General features: G+C 43.1%; 2 protein-coding genes across 6 annotated transcripts in view; both read left to right on the forward strand.

Moving 5' to 3' along the window:
* Positions 1 to 5812: 5812 nt before the first annotated feature.
* The window catches only part of BCLAF3 (BCLAF1 and THRAP3 family member 3), a 71964-nt gene continuing 55503 nt past the window's right edge, over positions 5813 to 22273 (forward strand). For 3 of the 5 annotated variants that reach the window (XM_066248858.1, XM_066248857.1, XM_066248854.1), the window contains exons 1-5: positions 5818 to 5917; positions 6815 to 6884; positions 7122 to 7293; positions 8673 to 8791; positions 12379 to 12562. The gene's annotated coding sequence lies outside the window, so the exon portion shown is untranslated. Of the gene's footprint in view, positions 5918 to 6814; positions 6885 to 7121; positions 7294 to 8672; positions 8792 to 12378; positions 12563 to 22273 lie in introns of all 5 variants that reach the window. The other 2 variants (XM_066248855.1, XM_066248856.1) reach the window with 2 other exon arrangements.
* The window catches only part of SH3KBP1 (SH3 domain containing kinase binding protein 1), a 467100-nt gene continuing 450729 nt past the window's right edge, over positions 5903 to 22273 (forward strand). The window contains exon 1 of the mRNA XM_066248853.1: positions 5903 to 5921. The gene's annotated coding sequence lies outside the window, so the exon portion shown is untranslated. The remainder of the gene's footprint in view (positions 5922 to 22273) is intronic.

Here is a 22273-nt window from a genome sequence, read left to right on the forward strand (position 1 = left end):
GAACTCCACACTGAGGAGCAGAGAGAGGAGTCGTGGGAGTGAACTCCACACTGAGTAGAGAGAGGGGTCGTGGGAGTGAACTCCACACTGAGTAGAGAGAGGGGTCGTGGGAGTGAACTCCACACTGAGTAGAGAGAGGGGTCGTGGGAGTGAACTCCACACTGAGTAGAGAGAGGAGTCGTGGGAGTGAAGGAAGAGGTGGGCGGCTCTTGTCTCAGTCTCCTACAGGACGGCCAGGTGCTCCTCCATGCTCGGTCTCCCGAGGGAGCGGCAGGGGAAGGGCGGGCGGTCCCGGGGGCTAGGAAAGATAATAGAGCCCCAGGATAGGGGCAGGAGGTCCCTCAAACAGGCTCCTGAGCCCACCCAGGCAGCCACTGTGCAACTCGGGGCCTGGTCCCTCCTCCCCCTTTCCAGGAGGGAGAGCCACCCATGGCAAGCTGAGGGCCTGGACCCGAGGGAGAGGTAGTGGGGGCGGCCGGGGAGGCAGCCTGGAGGGAGGGCTTGGGGTGGGGGCACCAGGGAGGAGGAGAGGTGGGGAAGGGGGAGTCGTGGGGAGGGGTCACGGGGGTGGGAACGCCAGAGCCCGTGGAGAAAGCTGGTCCTCCGTGCGCAGGAAACCGCAGAGACGCGGGCCACGTGCCGGCGTGCCCACGGCCCACGTGCCCCCCCACCCCTGGAGTTTCTGATTCAACTTTAAAGCAGAAGCTTTAAGATCTAGAGCATGACTCCATTCTTGCTCCTTTTCTTCCAATATGACACCAGTCATGTCTCAGATCAGGTCTATTTCTGAGGCCTGGGTCCCAGACAAAAGAGCCAACACTGACCCATGATGGACTTGGAAGTGAGAAATAAATATTTGTTGTTTAAGCCACTGAGATTTTTGGATTGCTATTATAGCATAACATACTCTTTTTTTTAAATTTTTATTTATTTATTTTTCACAGAGACAGAGAATGAGTCAGAGAGAGAGATAGACAGGGACAGACAGACAGGAATGGAGAGACATGAGAAGCATCAATCATTAGTTTTTCATTGCGCGTTGCAACACCTTAGTTGTTCATTGATTGCTTTTTCATATGTGCCTTGACCGTGGGCCTTCAGCAGACCGAGTAACCCCTTGCTGGAGCCAGCGACCTTGGGTTCAAGCTGGTGGGCTTTTCCTCAAACCAGATGAGCCTGCACTCAAGCTGGCGACCTCGGGGGTCTCAAACCCGGGTCCTCTGCATCCCAGTCCGATGCTCTATCCACTGCGCCACCGCCTGGTCAGGCGCATAACATACTCTTAATACAGAATCCTGTATTAAGCAAAGTTGGCATTCTACAGCAGGTTTAGCTTTGTGTGAAAATTCAAATAAAATAAGTGGGCCTTGGCTGGTGGCTCAGTGGATAGAGCTTCAGCCCCACATATGGACATCCTGGACTCAACTCCTGGTCAGGGCACACAGGAGAAATGGCCATCTGCTTCTCCCCCACTCCATCTCCCCCTTTTCTCCTCTCCCTCTTTTCCTTCCACAGCCAGTGGCTCTGTCGGTCCAAGCATCAGCCCTGGGCACTAAAATTAGCTTGGTACTTGAGCATTGGCCCAAGATGGGGTTGCTGGGTGGATCCCAGTTAGGGTGCATGCAGCGGTCTGCCTCACTATCTCCCCTGCTTTCACCTAAAAAAATAAAATAAATAGAAGGGCAGATAATAGTCCATGTCTCTTATCCTTGGTCTGTGTGTGTGCATGTGTGTGCACATACATACGCTATTCATGTGCACACCAAGAGCTATGTAACTAAAGGGATTCAGAACAGGCCTCCCCAAGATGGGCCATTTTGACATGTGAATCGTTTTGAGCTGAAGGTGATAGAGACTCTCTGGGCTCGTGAGCAAGTTTTACCTCTCCCTTAAAGAATTTAAAATTGGACCTTGTCCTTAATAAGAGTTATTACCAGCAATAACTGTTTTTGGACCTATCTATAGGACAGGACAAAATTTCTAATTACCAAACATCTGCTTTTCTTATCATCTTGAGAATGATCTTCTCCTCCCCTCGGAAGCCCTAAGACATCTTACTCCATTCTCATCTCAGAATGCCACATACATCTCTTTCCCTTTCTATCTCTTACTCTTATGTACGTGTGGTTCCCTTACATATGCATGTAAGTATATTTGGTTATTTTCTTTTGCCAATCTGTCTCTCATGATATCAATTTCATTTGATTGTTAAACCAGCAGAAAGAACTTAGAAAGGTAGAGGAAAATCTGTTCCTTTCCTACATGACCTTGTGCTAACTACTTAACGTTTCTGTCCAAGCAATTAGACAGCAAATAGGGCAAGGGCCATCTACTTGTGTTGTCTGTTAACCAATAATAAAATTTGCACTAATATCTCCTTATTCAGTATGTCAATGTGTAAAATGAAGTAGACAACTAATCAAGGAAGAGATAAAAGAGCATACTTATGAAAATAATTGACTACAAAATCCAAAAGAAAAATGTTATAAAACCCAAAAGAAAAAGTTTAGCATCATTTGCAAGAAGGTAGACCTTCTATAAAACCAGAACAGAAATTCGTAAGAAAATGAAAGGATGAGATGGAAAGTCAATAGGATGAATTGAAGGAGGGTAGGGGGAGGAACTGATACAAAGAAATGAAAATCTCAATAACAGAATTTAAGTAAAAACAGAGGCAGAAATAATGCTTTGGGAACCCTTATCAGTAATATTAAAAGGAAATTTGAGGTCTACCAGAATGTCAGAAGAAGAAAAAAATAAAGAGATGAAAATGATAAAACAGAGAACTACCACAAACAACTGGTCTTCCTAAAAGAGAGACCAGGACAAATGAAGCAGAGACAATTCTTGTAGGTAGAATGGAAGAAAGCCTTACTGAACTGAAGCCATATATATATATATATATATATATATATATATATATACACACACACACACACACACACACAGACACACACACATACACACACACAGACACAGACACACACAGACACACAGACACACACAGAGACACAGACACACACATACACACACAGACACACACAGACACAGACACACACAGACACAGACACACAGACACACACACAGACATACACACACAGACACACACACAGATGAAAAGGTCTCATACCTTTTAACCAGTCAAAAAAGACAATATGTGCAACCAAATTAAAATAAAAGTAGCATTCCTCTTAAAGTGCAAACATTTTAGTATGCCGAGAGCATTGAATACAAGGAGAGAACTAGGGAGAGGTAAGTATGAACGAGACAATAAAAGGCCTTATATACTATACTCAGGAATTTTCTCTGCAAAACAGGAAGCAAAATTGGTATAAAGAGGAAAATGATAATTGATAAGGAGTTTAAAGAGAGAGGTAAAGGTTAGTAACAGTAATTAATTACTGGGAATGAAAGAGGTCACAAAAGAAGATTCCTAAGAGGCACAAGGACTCTCTACTGTGGTGGGTGTTCATAAATTTGTTGTGGCATCATTCTATTATGACTGTGTGGCTTTTTCCTCCCAAGCAGTGCTTGGACACATAAATGGAGGGATGAAAAATACTGATAATGTGAGCGTTTTCGTGTTAGGATGTGTGGAAGGGCAGTTCAAGGGACTCTGCTTACAAAAGTGGTTGAAGTCAAAGGCTTATGTCAGGTAGAAGGCTCGGGATATGAGAGCTCTGGGGTCTTTGAAGAATAAGTATGTTGAGACTAAGGGAGAGATAGGATGCAAGGATGAGGATTCAAGTCCAAATAAATGGGATTTGTAAAATGAAGGTTTTAGAGATGAGCAGCTATAAAGCGGTGAATGTCAAGATTTTCTAGAATATGTGCCTGGGAATGGGTGGTGACAGTAGAGTAGAGGCAAGTCATCTCAGCTGAGGAAGTTAAGGAAATATAGCTCAGTCATGGGTGTTGGAATCATTAGGACAATGGCACTTAATTCAGAAGGAAAGGAAAATTACTGTAATAGAGCCTGACCAGGTGGTGGCACAGTGGATAGAGTGTTAGACTGGGATGCAGAGGACCCAGGTTCGAAACTCTGAGGTTGCCAGCTTGAGCATAGGCTCATCTGGCTTGAGCAAGGCTCACCAGCTTGAGTGTGGGTTTGCTGGTTTGAGCATGGGATCATAGACGTGACCCCATGGTCACTAGCTTGAGCCCAAAGGTTGCTGGTTTGAAGCCCAAGGTCCCTGGCTTGAGCCCAAGGTTGCTGACTTGAGCAGGGGTAACTCACTCTGCTATAGCCCCCTCCCCGGTCAAGGTACATATGAGAAAGCAAACAATGAATAACTAAGGTGCCCCAACGAAAAATTGATGCTTCTCATCTCTCTCCTTCCGGTCTGTCCCTATCAATTCCTTTCTCTGTCTGTCACAAAAAAAAAAAAAAAAAAGAAAAAAAAAAAAAAAAAAAAGACTGTAATAGGTAGATTATAGTGACAGGGAAGATAAGAGGAGTTTGTAAGGCCAATAGCGGCAGCCACCATCACAGCCGCCTGGATCATGCAGGTTCCCATTTAATTCAGGCAAATTGGAATGAATCAATGGAGCCAAGAACTGGTGGGCCGTCCTTTATTCCTGCTGCACCAGGTGGACAAGAAATAAACACAGCCGGAAAACACTTCCCTTTCCATTGAGGGCTCCCAAAGCCACTGACTTTCTCTGTCTTTTTTTCCCCCCTTTATTCTAGACTCCTACCGGCCAACAAGTAAAAACAAACACACAGGCACCAAAATCCACTTTTTCCGATTTTTCCTAGAATCAAAGGCCTCACTCAGTTCCCTCTGCATGCCTCCATCTTGCTCCCTACCTCTGCAACCATGCAGCTTCTCTCCCAGCTGGAACAACGTGGTCTCTCCTGCTCTAAAATGGCCTCATAGCTCCTCCTTTCAAAACTTTTCTGTGGGACAACCCCCCCCTCCAGTACATATTAGCATAACCAAGCCCCTTTCCAAGCACGAAGGTAACCAGCCGCCCCACGTGGACAGCGCCATTTTTAATTGGAAGTGAGCAAAACAAGAAAATACAAATTAAACAAATGCATTTGCCCAACAGAGTTAGTACTAGACGAGGTGGACCCTGAAAAAGAAATCTTGCAAGGGCTAAAAAGAATATTAAAGTGTCAGGTAAGAAAGCTCCAAGAGGGAGGAACACACTACCTTTGGGGATGGTGGATGGAATACAGGAGGAGAAAAATCAAGACAGTATACAAAAATGAGTCAGTAGTTCGAATTGATGGTGGAGAGATGTTGGTACCATTAAGCTATTCGTGAGATGCAGAGGGGAGGTTTTGTTTTCTCAGGTAGAAATTTACTTTGAGGCCATGAGTAATGGTTAGAGATTGAGTAGGCAGGGAGAGAGCCCTAGAGGTGCGTGTTCCCCTGGATGGTTCTGGAAGGGCTTTGTGGGCCAAGCCAGGGGCTGGGAGTCCTTTGGCGCGCTTATCTGCACAAGGCTGGAAGACCCACGGGACCAAGTTCCTGTCCTTGACTGAGGGGTGAGCTCCAGTCCCTAACCCTCAACCCCTGGGATCCCTGGACCTGCAACGCCCACCGCGGTCCTTCCTTTTCCGCGGACGGGGTGGCATATGGCGCACGTGCTTCGGGAAGAGAAGTACAGGTGGGAACGGCCCGCAAAGGGCACAGGCGCTTTGGCGGGAGTAGTTCGGGAGGGGCACGCAGGATGGGAAAGAGTTGAGAGCACGAGTCTTGCGAGCAGGCCCCGCGCCAAGGCACGGGCAGTGGGCGGGGCCGGGGCGAGAAGGGGCGGGGCCAGGGCGGGCGCGGGGCGGTTCCGGAAGGAAGTGGTTCCGGGTTCGCGCGCCTGCGGAGGCATCCGTGGTAGGGCTGCGGTAGAAGACGGTGGCTGTGTTGGGGGCGAGGGCCGAGACGGCGGCGGCAAATGTCAGCACCTACCGGTGGGTAAGCGGCCTTGAGAGCTGAGGCCGCGTGGCGGCTCTGACCCACGGGGAGGGCGTGTCCGTTGCCCGAGAGGGGCGGTTCTTGGGATGGCGGGTGGGGCGGCGGCGCCCGGACTCCTGGCGGGTAAGCGGCGGTGAGGGCTGAGGCCGCGTGGCGGCTCCGACCCACGAGGAGGGCGTGCTCGGTGCCCCGGAGCGGCTGCGGGGAGGACGCGGAGGCCAGGCTCGGACTCCCGGCGGGTAAGCGGCCTTGAGGGCTGAGGCAGCGTGGCGGCTCCGACCCACGGGGAAGGCGTGCCCGCTGCCCGGGAGAGGCGGTTCTTGGGATGGCGGGTGGGGCGGCGACCGCTCCTCTGCCACTACCTCTGGCCCTTGGGCCCGTTGCCTCTTCTTCTGCTTGGCGACCCGAGCACTTGCTGCCGCGGCCGCGACCCCTCCGCGTTTGGGAGCAGGCTGCGGCCCTGGCTGTTAGGCCTGTCTGCCATGGGGACGGCGGTGGGGGCTGGGGAGCGGTGTCCGGGGACGGCGGAGCCCGGGCACGGGGGCGCGGCGGTGTCCGGGGACGGGGGGCAGCGGAGCCCGAGGACGGAGGACGGCGGAGCACGGGGACGGTGAACGGCGGAGCCCGAGGACGGAGGACGGCGGAGCACGGGGACGGGGGACGGCGGAGTCCGGGGACGGGGGGGGGGGGCGGGGGGACGGTGGAGCCCGAGGACGGGGGAACAGGGGAGTCCGGGGGCGGGGGGGGGGACAGCAGAGTCCGGGAATGGCGGACGGTGGAGCCCGGGGACGGGGGGGGCCGGCGGTGTCCGGGGAGTGTACCCTGGTTTGCGGGGGAGCCGCGAACGCGTTGCCTTGGTGACCGGAGCGGAGGAGCCCGCGCTTTCTCCTTAGGGACGCTCCTGCCGCGTCGCGGGATCTTCCTCTGGAATGAGTAGTGAAGGTTGCTCTTTAGCCTGCAGTGGTAAGTAAGCCTTGCCTGTTTAGAATCCTATACTGAAAATGGGCTCATCTCTTGTGCTTCTCTACCGTATATTAGGGAACCGGGCCAGTCACTGTCAGGATTGTCTTGACCCAGGGGTGGGTGGGTGGGGAGAAATGGGAAAGAAACTTATTCTTCCAGATATTTTCCTGCCGAGGTGCTTTTCGAGTTGCCCCTTACGTGATGGTTTTGGGTTTTTTTTTTTTTTTTGTGAAACAGTAAAAACTACACGTACAAATCGGGAGTGCCTGTTAGAGTACTGGCCTGGTAACCTTTGTGACGTTTTCCCGAATGTGAACTGGTACGAATGAAAGACTGGAATTTGGAAAGAAAACGGTTTTGGTATGGATTCATGGGTGCTTTATTTTTCAACGGTGTTTTAAAAATTGAGGTAACGTTGGTTCATAACAAGTTTTGGTGTACAACATAATTTAATGCTGTTTTAATGGTGCCATTAGAGAGAGGCAGAGAGACAGAGACAGAAAATAACAGTATGTGCCCTGACCAGGAATCGAACTGGCAATCTCTGTGCTTCAGGTCAGCACTCAACCAACTGAGCTACCCTGCCAGGGCTTATAAAGGATTTCTGTAGGAACACTTTTGGGCCATTTCTGTTCTCTGCAGCCACACGCAGATAGCCAGCCTTCTCTATTTCAGTTTCTCATGTTTTAGTCCATCTTTACCAGTTTAATAAAGTTTATCTAGGTGAGGCAAAGGCGTCGTAGAGTGAGTAGGAGATTAGAAGTCAGGACTTCCTTGAGTTCCAGTGTCTCTGATTACCTTGAACAAGTCACTTGTCTTTCCTGAGGGACTATTTCCTCAACTTCGCTTTAAAGGTTATAGAGCATTTTGCCTTACCTTTCATACAGGGTGATTTTGAGGGTTAAATGAGACATTCACGGAAACATACATTTAAACATACTTTGTCTTGTTCCTAATTATTTTCATCTTGTAAGAGTTTCAGGGCACAAAAGCATCTTGACTTTTTAAAGTTAATATCTGAATTCAAAAAGGTTGTTTGCGATACCCTTTGTCTCCCATCCAAGTGTTAACCAGGCCTGACCCTGCTTAGCTTCCGAGATCAGGCACAGTCAGGGTGGTAGGGCCGTAGACGCTTTGGGATACCCTTTGTACCCACACTGTTTCACTCTTTAAATTTGAAGTTTTATGATGCTGCCCCAGACTATATTAAAAACGCTATCAGAATTATAAAATTAGGTGAGTGAGTGAATCTACACCAGTGTTGAAGGAGAAAATATTTAAAGGCACTATATATAAAGCTAAGGAGAACAGATATAAAGCTAAATAAAACACAATCCTTGGGATCAAAATATATAAACAAAACATAGTCTTTGTGCTTTACAGGCTAGCAGTGGTAGTCAACCTGGTCCCTACTGCCCACTAGTGGGCGTTCCAGCTTTCGTGGTGGGCGGTAGCGGAGCAACCAAAGTATAAATAAAAAGATAGATTTAACTATAGTAAGTTGTTTTATAAAGATTTATTCTGCCAAACTTAGCGAAAATCCAACATAAAGTACTTGGTAAGTAATTATTATTATATGCTTTAACTTGCTGTAACTCTGCTTTATAAATTTTATAAAGTAACTTCCCTACTTTATAAATCACCATTACTGTAGAACTGGTGGTGGTTAGAAAATTTTACTACTAACAGAGATACAAAAGTGGGTGGTAGGAGTAAAAAGGTTGACTGCCCCTGGGCTACAGAATGTCCAGGCAGTTCAAGGGCATAAAAGCTGCTTTCCAAATTTAGACAGCAATTTTAGATGTGATGCAGGATGACAACTATTATGGAGTGTGCTGAAGTCCAATTCTACTGACTGAGCATCTGTGAAATAACCAGGCAGTCCCTTCAGGCTCACTGTTCCGAAGGTAGGAGTTTCAAGGTGGGGAAGTGTTAGTATTGGGGGCTCAGAACCTGGATTTTAATTTCGATCTTTCATTGGAGCAGATTGGTTAATTTTTTTGAGGCTCGCTTTCTGCAGCCATGAAATGGAGGTAATCTCGGTTTCCTCAAAGGCACGTGAGGATGAAATGAGAGTAGTTGCCACACATTTAGTGACCATTAAGTACTGGCACTCATCTGATCTCTGTATTTCCCCATGTATAAGATGCACCCTTTTTTGAAAAATTTGGGGTCTAAAAACTGGGTGCGTCTTATACAGTGGTTGTAAATTTTTTTAACTTGCATTTCTCACTTTTTCACGCGGGTGAGAAGTTGTATGAATTTTATGATGAATAAAACTTGAGTTCAGTAACTATGTAATACATTTTTTCCCCCAAATTTTGGGCCCCAAAATTAAAGGTGTGTCTTATACATGGGAGCGCCTTACACATGGGGAAATATGGTATCCACTGAAGATTTAGCATCTCCAGGAAATAAACTGGGTCTCTTCCAACTTTGTATACCTAGCAGTCAGGTGGTAATGTCTGCTAAGTTAACATACAGTGTGACTGCTGATAAAACTTTAATTTGGACCATGGAAGAAGGCAATATGTAAATGTGGAAAATATGGGAAATTGAATATTTGCAGTTGCTAATAAGGAATGAACGAAACATTTTCTTGTGCTTTCTTTTGGTTTATCTTTTTTTTTTTAGGTTATTTTTACCATGGAGATAAATGTACTGTTTTTTTTTTATCCTTTTGTTTGTATTGATAAATATGTTTAGTGCAATGCAATGCGTTTTCCTTTATCGCTGCTTTAAATGCATACTGTGGAATCTGGTATGTAATGCTTTCATTGTTATTGTTTCTTTAAAAAATCTGTAATTTAGTTTAAGAATACCGGGAGTGTAGTGTCAGAGGTTTTTAACATTTCTAGGTAGAAGGGCCTTTCTGGCTTTTGTTTGTTTTAGTTAGGAAATTCTAGTTTTATTGCATTATGATAAGAGAGTATTGTTTATAATATTTCTATTTTGTGAAAGTTACTGATGTTTTCTTATTTATTGATGTTTTGAGAGAGAGAGAGGAAGGGAGAGAGACAGATAGAAACACTGGTCTGTTTCTGTATGTGCCCTGACTGGGGATTGAACCAGCTACCTTTGTGTATCAAGTATCAAGGAGGCTCTAACCAAGCAATCTGGTCAGGGCAGAAGTTACTGATGTTTTACTTGTAACTTAATATATGATTATTTTTGGTGAATGAAGTGTGGGCATTTTGTAAGAATGTGTATTCTTTATTATCAGAGTGCACAGTTTGATAAATATCTTTAAGATTTGCCCCATTGATTATAGTGTTTAGATCTTCTATCTCCCTGTTTTTGGTTCACCTAATTAATATACCACCGAGAATGCTGTAATAAAGTCTCCTATTATTAGTGTGTTTCTATCACTGTCTCTTTGCATCTCTTGTAGTTTTTGTTTCATAAAGGTGGTTGCTATGTCTCATTCATGTGAACATGTAAATTTTAATTTATTCTTATCTTCATCGTGAATTGTGGCTTTAACCATTAAAAAATGTCTTTCTGCCGTGGCCAGGTAGCTTGGCTGATTGGAGTGTTTTACCAAAGCACAGAGGTTGCTGGTTCAATCCCCAGTCAGAGCACATACAGGAACAGATCGATGTTCCTCTCTCTTTCTCTCTCTCACTCCCTCCCTCTCCCTCCCTCTCCCTCCCTCTCTCCCACCTTTCCTCTCTTGCTAAAATCAATCAATTAAAAAAAATTTAAGTGTCTTTTTTTGCATGAATGCTTTGCTGCTTGAATTCTGCCTTGCCTAATCCCAGGTTTGACACCCCTGCTCTCCTTTTGGTAACATCTGCCTTAGCCACCCTTTTATTTTTAACCTTTTCGAATCACTTTGTTTTAGATACAGCTTTTGTACAACTCCTTGAATTTTGTTTTGTGATCCAAAGTGACACTTTTTATTTTAGTGAGTTGAGCCCATTCACATTTATTATTAGGACTGATGTATTTGGTCTCAACTCTGCCACAATATTTTATAATTACATGTATTTTGTTATATTTGCAGTTTCTTTTGCTGTGAGGTGCATTTTTTTTCTCTTTAAAAACAATTGGGTTATTTAGGAAGGTTTGTATTTCTGTTAATCTTTGTACTTAAACCTTTTAAAATGCCCTTAACTCCCTCCCCTGTTTCTTTATTTATCCTTTTGAGTGTGAGAAATACATTGCATTCATGAAATCAAAGGAGGATAATGTTAGGCAACAGTGGGGTTCTGTTTCCACGTCCAGCTCCTGGTTACTGAGAACTGGTGACACCTCGCCAAGGGAATACTCCATGCTCTGGTCTCAGGTCTGCCTTCCTGGGGTCGACTGATCGCCCTCTTGTTCTGTGGGCTCTGACTTGGTCAGGTTCTATGCTGAGAATGTGGAGCCTTTGTTTGTTTTTTTTTCTGTTCTTTTTTTTTTTTTTTTTTTTGACAGGCAGAGAGAAGGACAGACAGACAGGAAAGGAGAGAGATGAGAAGCATTAATTCTTCATTGTGGCACCTAAGTTGTTCATTGACTGCTTTCTCATATGTGCCTTTACTGGGAGGCTGCAGCCCAGTGAGTGATCGCTTTCTCAAGCTAGTGACCTTGGGTTCAAGCCAGCGATCTTGGGCTTGAAGCCAGCAATTTTGAGGCTCAAGCCAGCGACCATGGGGTCATGTCTATGATCCCACGCTCAAGCCAGCGACCCAGCGCTCAAGCTGGTGAGCCCGCGCTTGTGCCAGCAGAGCCCAAGCCCTTTTTATGTTAATCTACTGACCTGTTACATCTCCTAGAGAAGCCTCCTAAGTCAATCCACAGTTATGACATCAAGCCACTTCTGATCTTTATGTAAATTCACACACACACTAACTGAGCCCTGCGCAGAAGGCAGAGTCTGTTTATCATTTCTGTGCACACTATATTAATTCCTATCCAGACAGCATAACTTTATTTAATTTCCTTAATTGCTTTTAATATATCCTAATTATTTTTATATATCTTCTATATTTTTCTATATTTCTATATATTACTATAACCTTATATTACTGCAACATTCCATCCCTTGATCCCAGCAAGCTCTATGCTTGCAGGGATCATTAGAAAATTATTTTTTATTCCTTTTTAAACATATATTGCAAATGGGATTACATGCCTTTAATCATAATATAATCATAACAAACAGGCATATAAGTATTATTATTTCCTAATTCCAGTCCATATTAATGTAAAGGTATGAATACCTTGTTCAATATAATATACTGGATTTAATAAATTCCATGTTGGTTTACAACTCAGTGTTGAAAATATAGACCCTATAGTCTCTATAAAATTTCAAGGTTCACCCAGTCCTTTTGCGTCATGGTCTAAGATGACGCTCCTACTGTCAGGTATCAGTCTCAGTTCCTTTATAATGTTCTGTTCTTGTCCAGCTTTTGAGATAAGTTTTTTAGTCTCATTATGGAGTACTTCCAAGTTTTTTGAAGGTTTCTCCATAATCTTTTTCCTTGTTCATATGTTCTTCCTGCAGTTCGCTGAACGTGGTTGTCGGTTATATTTCAATGTGCCGTGAATTGCATATGATGAGTATATGGTTTTTCCGTTGATTGTCACGTCCAAGGTGTCGGTGACTAGTTTGCAGGTGTCAATGAGTCGTCTGCGATGTCATCCGCTGTCCAGTTCCCTGAGTTCCCAGTGTGATCCCAGTAGATCAGGTTGGTGTTGTAGTGTACAATGGCGAAGTTTCCTAAATTATAAAATGCTTCCTTCAGGGTGCTTTCCACCACGGTAGATCAAAAACGTTTATGACTAGCTGCTGTGTGGTTATGTATGTATTTTTTGCCCATGTTATTAGTTCTGGTTTCAAGAAGTAAGGTTTGGCATATATCAAAGTGCCTACTGGTATTACATGTTTACCATTTACTAATTTGTGTGGTAAAGGTATTGTATGGAATCCTAATAGTGTTGTGCCTCCTGCTATAGTTTTAATAGTGAATTCGCATTGTGACATTATGCATCCTACTGGTTCTGATGGTTCCAATACTAAATTTTGTGTCCAGAGGGGTAAGTATCCTTCTCTCATCATGTCTCTGATATCTCTTAGTGCAAAGGTTAGTTGGTCTTGGGTTCTTTGGCAAGCTGTTAGCAAAGCTAAGTTTCGTGTGAAATTCCTTAGGCTTTGTATATCAACATCTAGGTAATCTATTCTTTCTTTGGATGCTTTTTCCAATAGTTGTATTTGTGCCTCCATGTGTGTTGCTATATCAATTGCAGTCACAAAATGTTTTAGAGTAAGTCTAGAGTTTTTTCATATTCTCTCTTATTTGTTCTAATTCTGCTAGTTTTGTTGTGATCTTGTCAACTTTGATTGTGTTGTATACTGATGTTATTACTAAAGGTGACATTCCAATAGCTGCTGTTTCTAGAAATTATAAAAGTTTTCTTCCTCTATTTATGTCTACTCACTTTGGTAGTATAACCTAATCTATTATCTTTTCTTTAAGTGATGCACATTGTAGTATGTGTTCAAATACTGTAAATGTTTCTAAATGGAATTGTATTGTTTGTGTCACCAATGGTCTCATGATTTTCAGTGGTTTTTCTGCAAATGTAATGTATGGTGGTGCTTGCTTTGAGGTAGGTTTTTTGGGGGTTTTTTATATATTTTTTTTCTTTTTGTATTTTTCTGAAGCTGGAAACGGGGAGAGACAGTCAGACAGACTCCCACATGCTCCCGACCGGGCTGGGATCCACCCAGCACGCCCACCAGGGGCGACGCTCTGCCCACCAGGGGGCGATGCTCTGCCCATTCTGGGCGTCGCTCTGCCACGACCAGAGCCACTCTAGCGCCTGGGGCAGAGGCCAAGGAGCCATCCCCAGCGCCTGGGCCATCCTTGCTCCAATGGAGCCTTGGCTGTGGGAGGGGAAGAGAGAGACAGAGGAAGGAGGGGGGTTGTGGAGAAGCAAATGGGCGCTTCTCCCATGTGCCCTGGTCAGGAATCGAACCCGGGTCCCCCGCACGCCAGGCCGACACTCTACCGCTGAGCCAACCGGCCAGGGCCTGAGGTAGGTTTTGGTCTGAGAATTCCGTATGAAAATAATGGCTCATAGTGTAATGTTCTCAAGCAATGAGTGTCTTTATAACATCCTCTATGTATTATGCATGAGTCTAATGGTCTCACATAACAATCTTGTCTAGAAACTTGTGTGAAAAATCTGCCGATGAAAAGAAGAATTTGTAACTGGTGTATGTGATGGTAGAATTACTTTTGTCCATGAATCTTCTAATGGCATTAACATGTAATATGTAAACGATGATGCATGTGACCCTAAAATTCTTTGGGTGGTAAGTGGATTTGTTTGTGCACCAAATGTGTAATACCAGTGTAATGTTTTATAATTGTAACTTGCATTATAGTGTAAATCTACTAATGAGTCTAATAACCCAAAACACGAGTGGTGTCTTATGTCTGGATTCCTTAAGATTTCTGGTGCCTCCATTATTTCTGGGAATGTGTATATTTGTGTGCCATTCATAATTGACACGTTGTGTATTTGTTTGGATGATATGGTCCAAATACATGTGGATTGCAACTGAATAACTTAAGCGCTTTAGGAAATGGATTAAATGATATTACAATGTATGGTAATGAGATTACTCTAATTGTGTTAAATATGTTGCTTTCTGCGCACTATGATATCTTGTGTAGTTTTGGTGCTGTTATGTTGATTTTCCGTTTGGGTATACTTGTGTTGTCTTGTATATATGTTTGTTAGGAAAAATGGATATATCATTGTGTATCAAATGATGAGTTGGTCAGCCCTGTATAATTATATGTATAGTAAGATATATTGGGCACTATATCTGCCAGATATTTATGTTTGGGCCTTTATGCAATTACTTTTCCTCCAAAGGTAATATTAAGGCATCTTATATATTTTGTTTTATGTATGGTGCCATTACACAAATGTGTGTGATTTAGATGAAATTCTGTATTTTCTAGTAATTCTAGCTTTTCAGCTAATGTTGGCCTAATTACTTCTGGATAGAGTGGTATAATATAATTCTGTTTAGCCTGACCTGTGGTGGCGCAGTGGATAAAGCGTCAACCTGGAAATGCTGAGGTTGTTGGTTCAAAACCCTGGGCTTGCCTGGTCAAGGCACATATGGGAGTTGATGCTTCCTGCTCCTCCTCCTCTCTCTCTCTTCCCTCTCTATAATGAATAAATAAAGAAATAATCCTATAATTCCTTTTGATGATACCTTTAACTGTAAATTAGAAACAAAATGTTTGAGGACACCTGCTTGTCATCTTTGGTTTGCCATGGTATCCATGTAGGTGGTACACAATTTAAAAATAATGTAATATCAATGGTTGGATGTGTATAATTATCATGCAGCCAGTGTTTAATAGAATTTATGGACTGGTTAACTAGTCCTGAATACAAGCATATATGTTGAATCTTACCAAAAATTGGTGTGCCAGTAATAGGAATTGGTCTTTCGAATATGGGTTTCTGTATAAGATCAGTTGATATTTGTGGCAATGTCTAAATGCCCAGAAGCCTTGATCGTATTTCAAAAATTCTTCTAGGGTGATGGCTTCCTGGAATGGTGTATACATTTGTGAATGTAGTTTGTTCCCAAAAGTTATTCCTTCAGAGAAGTCAAATATCTTATAATTTTGTCTGGGGGGAATATAGTAAACGAGGCAAAAATTGCCATAGCTTGGGAAATTTGGGAATCCTATGAGATAATACTGTATGTATGTAATGTCTCCTTTCATGATGTGTCATATTAAAATTACTATTTGTATTAAATCCTAATGGTAGCCTTGGGTTATTTTTTGGGGGTGAATAATACAGTTTTCTGTTAAAAAGTGTATTTGTGTTGGATGTCACGCTAATTGTTGTGTTTTTCTCTATTTTCTCTGTTACTCCTATTTTGTCTGATTGTATTTCTTCATAATCCTCATCATTCATTTCATAATCTTTATAATCTGTTATCATCTGATACTGGTTGATACCAGAAATACATCAGATGATTCATAAATGGTAGGTAATTTCTTTTTTTTCTTTATTAATTTTAATGGGATGACATTGATAAATCAGGGTACATATGTTCAGAGAAAACATCTCCAGATTATTTTGACATTTGATTATGTTGCATACCCATCACCCAAAGTCAGATTGTCTTCCGTCACCTTCTATCTGGTTTTTTTTGTGGTCCTCCACCCCCCGGTTACCATCACACTCTTGTCCATGCCTCTGAGTCTCATTTTTATGTCCCATCTATATATGGAATCATATAGTTCTTAGTTTTTTCTGATTTACTTATCTCACTCTGTATAAGGTTATCAAGGTCCATCCATGTTATTGTAAATGATCTGATGTCATCATTTCTTATGGCTGAGTAGTATTCCATAGTATATATGTACCAAAGCTTTTTAATCTACTCGTCCACTGACGGACACTTGGGCTGTTTCCAGATCTTCGCTATTGTGAACAATGCTGCCATAAACAAAGGGGTCAAAAAATGGGCAAAAGAAATGAATAGACACTTCTCCAAGAAGGACATACAGATAGACGGCCAATAGAAATATGAAAAAATGCTCAATATCACTAATCATTAGAGAAATGCAAATTAAAACCACAATGAGATATCATCTCACACCAGTCAGAATGGCGCTCATCAACAAAACAACACAGAATAAGTGCTGGCGAGGATGTGGAGAAAAGGGAACCCTCCTGCACTGCTCGTGGGAATGCAGATTGGTGCAGCCACTGTGGAAAACAGCATGGAGATTCCTCAGAAAATTAAAAATCGAACTGCCTTTTGACCCAGTTATTCCACTGTTAGGAATATACCCTAAGAACACCATAGCACTGTTCCAAAGGAGAAATGCACCCCCATGTTTATGGTAGGTAATTCTTTTTTTTTTTTTTTTTTTTTTTTTTTTTGCATTTTTCTGAAGCTGGAAACAGGGAGAGACAGTCAGACAGACTCCCGCATGCGCCCGACCAGGATCCACCCGGCACGCCCACCATGGGGGGGCGATGCTCTGCCCATCCTGGGCGTCGCCATGTTGCGACCAGAGCCACTCTAGCGCCTGGGGCAGAGGCCACAGAGCCATCCCCAGCGCCCAGGCCATCTTTGCTCCAATGGAGCCTTGGCTGCGGGAGGGGAAGAGAGAGACAGAGAGGAAGGAGGGGGTGGGGGTGGAGAAGCAAATGGGCGCTTCTCCTGTGTGCCCTGGCCGGGAATCGAACCCGGGTCCTCCGCACGCTAGGCCGACGCTCTACCGCTGAGCCAACCGGCCAGGGCTGATTTTAGTCTTAAGTGTTGTTGGAACCATTTTTCTTTTAGGCATGTATCTATTGTATCTTATCTAATTGTGAATGAAAATTGAAATTCTAAAAATTGATATTCGCAGTATGCTTTCTTTTTTTTTCTTTTTTTTTTTTTTTTCATTTTTCTGAAGCTGGAAACAGGGAAAGACAGTCAGACAGACTCCCGCATGCGCCTGACCGGGATCCACCCGGCACGCCCACCATGGGGCGAAGCTCTTCCCACCAGGGGGCGATGCTCTGCCCATCCTGGGCGTCGCCATGTTGCGACCAGAGCCACTCTAGCGCCTGAGGCAGAGGCCACAGAGCCATCCCCAGCGCCCGGGCCATCTTTGCTCCAATGGAGCCTTGGCTGCGGGAGGGGAAGAGAGAGACAGAGAGGAAAGCGTGGCGGAGGGGTGGAGAAGCAAATGGGCGCTTCTCCTGTGTGCCCTGGCCGGGAATCGAACCCGGGTCCTCCGCATGCTAGGCCGACGCTGCAGTATGCTTTCTTTAGATATGTTGGGCATAATAGAAATGGGTTTGTATAAAAAAATATCTTGTTATTCTACCTGAGTGTGTTGTTGTTGTCAAGTATATAATAAAGATATGAATTGTTGCTTGTTATATGTGGTGCATGAAAAATTAGATGTGATTTTTGTGCATATTGTGTAAGTTTAAATTTGTGTGCAGTTAGTACATTAGGAAATTTAAAGGTAGTCACAATATTAGTAGCAGTAATGGCATTGTTATTATTGTTAGCATTATTAGCATTACACCCTAATATTACATTGACAACCAGGATGAACCACCTCATGATCATATTGGATGATTTCATTCTGGTTTGGCCACTTTCTGGGTTGTCTCCTATGCACTCTATACAGGTGTTCCACTATTTCACTTAACTCTGGCTCTGAAGCGGATTCCTCTGTGTTATATGGAGCAATGCTTTCCCTAGGCTCTTGTTTGTAATCGTGATAATCTTCAGAATTTAAAAATGGTAAAGTATTTGGATGAACTCCCCGGGGGGGATTTTCTAAATCTCTATAAATTGGCTGTCTACGTGGGTTATAAATGGCTGTCATAGCTAACTCCAGGTAGTACTGTATATATAGCAATGCTTGTTCTAATGGGCCTCCGCTTGGTAGATGTTCTACCATTGATTGGATGCCATTGAGGGTACAATAATGTATTTGCTCCCTACAGGCCTCAGTCAGAATCTGTGGCCAAGCCTTTTCTGCATTCAAATTCTGAGTATTTTTATGCAGGAGGTACCAGGGGGTATGGATTGGTTCTGGATAATACATATAGGTCCTTCATCAATGTGGAGTGATCAAAGCTGGACTGTCTTGTTTTTCCTTATATTGTGCCCCTATGGGCGTTTTTGGTGGTGAGGGTAATTTAGATCTGAATCTTCACTTTTTGGAGTTTTTCCTCCGTTATTGATGGCAATTCGGATTCAAAATGTAAATTGGGATTAAATGGTTCCCTAGATGTGGCCACCCTTTTTCCATTAATTTAAATTCGTATTTTTCAAATATTATTGGTGATAATGGCTCATCAGAGTCCCAGTATCCTGTGAAGTCTGACTTAAAATCTGGGGATTTGGGTTATCTATTCAAAAAAATGAAAAAGTTTTAATCTTGTTTTTGTTTTGGTGGTTCTGGGTTCATTAGTATACGAATATCTTCCCAGAGGCCATCAAAATCTCCCATTAAATATGAGTCCCATAAATATTTTCTAACTTTGTCCTTTAATTTTGGTGGTCCTGCTGCCAGGACGTCTACTATTTGTTCTCCTACTGTTTTCTCCAGAATGTCCCATGGTCTAAAATGCAGAGAGTATTATTATTAATTTGAGAGCAGCAGAATATCTGTGTTCCGTTGCTCAGGCAATTTCTATTGGCACACCAGGTTATATATAGAATTATAATCGTATAAGGTACAATCATAAGGAGTACCAGGATCCAGATTAACAATTTTACTAAATTACACATTCTCAGTCATTTGATGTAAGGTTATCTACTTTGATCTGTTGTATTTGTCCCTGTTTATTTACTGTCCACACGGTGTTGTATCCTGCATTGCAGATTATTCCCTGTTGGAAGAGAGATGCATCCTTAGGGGATTTTACTATTATTTTATAGGGTGGATTTTTCTTTTTTTTTCTTTTTTTTTTCTTCTGAAGCTGGAAACAGGAAGAGACAGACAGACTCCCGCATGCGCCCTAATGGGATCCACTCTGCACGCCCACCAGGGGCGACGCTTTGCCCCTCCGGGGCGTCGCTCTGCCGCGACCAGAGCCACTCTAGCGCTTGGGGTAGAGGCCAAGGAGCCATCCCCAGCACCCGGGCCATCTTTGCTCCAATGGAGCCTTGGCTGCGGGAGGGGAAGAGAGAGACAGAGAGGAAGGAGGGGTGGGGGTGGAGAAGCAAATGGGCGCTTCTCCTATGTGCCCTGGCTGGGAATCGAACCCGGGTCCCCCGCACGCCAGGCCGACGCTCTACCGCTGAGCCAACCGGCCAGGGCGATTTTTCTTAATTTTAAGTAGACATCTCGTTTAATTTTTGCTTGTTCTAAATGGGGTTTAACCAGTTCTTCCAGGGGAGAACTTTTGTTTACTCTTGGTCTACTGTTTAGGGCAAAGCATGCTTCGTTAAGAGGTGCTTGTAAATTGTTAAATTTTCTATCTATTAATAATGTATGACATTTGGCTTTTAATAGCCCATTATGTCTCTATTATTCCTGATGCTGTTGGGTTATATGGCATATGAAAATTCCAATCTATATTATTTATAGCAGCTAAAGATTGTACTCGGCTGGCTGTAAAATAGATTCCTTGATCTGAATGTATGATTTTAGGAGTTCCAAAGAATGTTTTCCACATATTTAATGTCTTAATTGTAGTGGCTGCCGATGGGTGTTTTGCTGCCAAGGCAAACATTATTCCTGTACATACGTCAACCATCGTACATGCATACTTTTGTTGGAAAGGCTATTGCAAGGGTCCAATAAAATCAATTTGGGCTTGAAAATTTGTTATTTGGGGTCTGTCTAACCCTGGTGGCTCTGTTGTCCGGAATGTATATACATTTTTACAGGCTGTATACGTCTATTAATGCCTTTCTTTATGTCTTCTATTTTTGCCTTTAAATTTCTGGTTCTAAACCATTCTATCATTGCTGTTTGTCCTGGATGTCCTAATTGGATGTGAATTTCCTTTATAAATTCTAGCGAGGAATCTAAGTATTCCTCTTGTATTTTATATTTATCCCCTTCCCTTTTTAACTTGATTGTAGGTATTGGGGGTATTTGATATTCTCCTGTATCTTCATCTTTTTCTAACCTCAACTTTATCCCCTATGTTTTTGTTGTATCCCTAATATTAATTTCTTCACCTACTTTCATTCCTCTTGCTAGCTTATCTGCTACTTGATTCCCTAGCGTGCTTGGAGAATTATCTGTGGCATGAGCTGTTATATAGGTTACATGGTGCTTTATGTATGACGTTAATTCATCTAGTTTTTCCCAGTATTCTCTGGACCAGAGGTCCCTTCCATTAATTTGCCAATTATTTTGTTTCCATTTTCCTGACCATTCTGTAATTTCTTATATACTGCCATTGAATTAGTAAAAACATATACTTTGGGTAGCCCCTTCTCCATAGCATATTCCACTGCCAGAAGGACTCCTATTAGCTCTGCATGTTGGGCCGAGTCAGTCTTACCTTCCTACATGAGCGCTGTATTTGTTGCCAGATTGAAAGCTGCTGCTCTCCATTTGGTGGAGTCACCGGCTACGGAGACTGATCCAACTGTAAACTAGACATTTTTCAGTGAGGGTCTATATTTAGGCCCTACCACCCCTAGATTCTCGGGTACCCTTCAGTTCTGGACAATCTGTCTTGTGGGGTCTATCTACAGTTTGGAGACTTCCTCTGTGAGAAGGGTTGGTTTGCCAGTGCTCCTTATTTCGCTGGAATTTATGTAACCATTTCCATGCCAGCACTGTCTCCTCAATTTGGATACCTGCCAATTCCTCGGCAGACATTTTAAGCCATGCCTTGAGGGGTAGTAAGGATCTATTACTGGTTTTTGTCCTGTTAGTGGAGGAGCTCTGTATGGAGGAGCACTGCGTATAGTACCCATATATGTTTCTCATAGGGTGAACATTTATTGTGGCAGTATGGGAATCTTTGGGACCAGAAGCCTACTGATGTTCTTTATCACTTGGTCTTTTTTTTTTTAATTTTATTTATTCATTTTAGAGAGGAGAGAGAAAGGGAGAGAGAGAGAGAGAAGGTGGGGAGGAGCTGGAAGCATCAACTCCCATATGTGCCTTGACCAGGCAAGCCCAGGGTTTCGAACCGGCAACCTCAGCATTTCCAGGTTGACACTTTATCCACTGTGCCACCACAGGTCAGGCCTTGGTCTTTTTTTTATATAGGCCCCAACATCATGAGTTTCAGTGACTATTACATCTAATGTGATTGTGTCTCCTGGTTTTGGTGCTGCTAATTTTTGATGGTGCTCTAAATATTCTTTTAATTGTTCTAAGGCTTCTTGTTGCTCTTTGCCCCATGTAAAATCTATTGCCTTCCTAGTTACTTTATATATTGGCTCTGCTAATACTGACAAATATGGGATGTGATTTCTCCAGTATGCAAATAATCCCATTAACTGTTGGGCTTCCTTTTTATTGCTGGGAGCCTTAATGCTAAGTATTTTATTTACTACCTTTTCTGGTATTTTCCTACCATCTGAGCTCCATTGAATTCCTAAAAATTTTACTTCTGTCCCTGGGGGTTGTATTATTTCTGAATTTATTGTCCATTCTGCTCCTTTCAATTGTTCTAGTTTGTTTAAATCTTTCTGGAGGTTTTCTTTGTTTTTACTATATATTATTGTATCATCAATATATGTAATAATTTTAGATTGGTAATCCTTTGGATTTATGCTAGATGCTAATAAATTATGTGCAATTGCTGTGAATTTTTGTATCCTTTGGCAGCCTTTTAAATTGATATTGCTTTCTTTGTCACATGAAAGTTGTAATTGGTCTGGAATCCTCATGAATGGGTATTGCAAAGAACATATCCAA

This window comes from Saccopteryx bilineata, chromosome X (assembly GCF_036850765.1).
Source record: "Saccopteryx bilineata isolate mSacBil1 chromosome X, mSacBil1_pri_phased_curated, whole genome shotgun sequence".
Lineage (NCBI taxonomy): Eukaryota > Metazoa > Chordata > Mammalia > Chiroptera > Emballonuridae > Saccopteryx > Saccopteryx bilineata.